The sequence below is a fragment of the Myotis nattereri genome (genome assembly GCF_964212035.1).
Source record: "Myotis nattereri genome assembly, chromosome: 11".
In the NCBI taxonomy this organism is placed as follows: Eukaryota; Metazoa; Chordata; class Mammalia; order Chiroptera; family Vespertilionidae; genus Myotis; species Myotis nattereri.
This window is the reverse complement of record NC_138086.1, coordinates 32,758,545-32,760,114: the sequence shown is the minus strand read 5'-3', so window position 1 is coordinate 32,760,114 and position 1,570 is coordinate 32,758,545. Positions and strand designations below refer to the sequence as shown.

The following is a 1,570-nucleotide window of genomic DNA, read 5'->3' as shown; positions in this document are numbered from 1 at the left end:
TTTCTTTATTTTCCCTATCATTCTTTCTCCCTTTTCTCCAACATGTTTTTTCCTGTCTTTCCTCTGCATTAATAGATTATCTCCTATATAATTGTGACTGTGCTGGATCCTAGATATAAAAGCATGACAATAACAGGGACTTTATCCTTGAGAGTCTCACAGTTTAGTGTGAGAACCCAACTGTCCCTTTCTCCAGCACCTTTGCTGCAATCTCTCCTGAGCACCTAGGTTAAGGAATCTGAGGGGAGTTATACCAATTCTAGCCCATGGTTTAATCTGAGACTCCTAAAATATGACCTGTACTTGCCTTTCTCTGATTCTGCTCCTCCCCCTGCAGCCTGGTCCAACTGCTCCATGAGGAGGGACAACCTCATCGAGTAGATGAGCTTATCCTACTGAGGCTCTCCAGTGACGGGCAGACCCAGACTGGATCCTTTGTCCTGTTTGGGGCCACATATCTGCTGACCTTGCTGGGCAATGGCCTCATCATCCTCCTTTTCTAACTGGACACCCGACTCCACCTCACCATGTACTTCTTCCTCTGCAACCTCTCAGTGGTGCACATCTGCTACACTTCCAGCAGGTGCACTTCGTCCTCGAGAAGACCATCTCCTTTGCCTGATGTGGGACCCAGCTCTTCTTGCTGGTCTTGAGGGGTGTACTGAGTTCCTGCTGCTGGCCGCAATGGCTTATAACCACAACCTGGCAGTCTGTGACCCCCCTGCACTATATGGTAGCAACGGGCCCGAGGCATTAGGTGGTCCTGGCAGTGGTCTCTTGGCTTGTGGAAGTGGCTAATTCTGCAATAGAGAAGGAGGTCACCAAGCACATGCTAACCTGTGGATACCACATGCTGGCCTGTGAGACACTGGCACTCGTCAGGTTGGCCTGTGTGGACATAACCCTCAGCCAGATAGTCATAATGGCCTCCAGCTTGGTGGTGCTGCTGATATCCTGCTGCCTGGTATCCCTGTCTTACACTCAGATTATGGTCACCATCCTGCGGATCCACTCCACTGGTGGATGCAGCAAAGCTTCCAGGTGGGACCTGTGCCTCCCACCTCACTGTGGTCTCCATGTCCTGCAGGATGGCCCTGGTTACCTACACACATCCCTGCTCCATGGCCTCAGCCGAGCAGGACAAATTCGTGGTGACCCCCATATTGAATCAGCTCATCTACAGTCTGTGGAACAAGGAAATGAGGCTGCTCTGAGTAGGGTTCTGATGAGGAGCTCTGAATAAAAACATTAGACATGACCTGTCATAAGAGTATGCAAGTGGGAGTGTGTGCATGTGTGTAGGTGTGTATAAGGAAGCAAGTGAGAGGACCACAATCTACAATGCTATCTTTGGAGGTAATAGAGAAGTGGAATTTTAACTATGGACTGTTTTGGGTCCTGACTTAGTCTAAAAATGTAAATTACAACAATTTACAAATACATATACCCTACAGAATAATGGAACAATTTACAAATACATATACCCTACAGAATAATGGAAAAAATATATATGCATATATTAATTAGAAAGGAAAACTAAACTCAGGGAAATACACAAAATATATTCCAA

The 1,570-nt window shown here is 46.9% G+C and overlaps 1 pseudogene across 1 annotated transcript; it reads left to right on the top strand.

Moving 5' to 3' along the window:
• The first annotated feature begins 354 nt into the window (after positions 1-354).
• On the top strand, positions 355-1,243 carry LOC308527156 (olfactory receptor 2F1-like; annotated as a pseudogene). The gene has a single exon. The product of its transcript is annotated as an olfactory receptor 2F1-like (transcript).
• Positions 1,244-1,570: the final 327 nt, after the last annotated feature.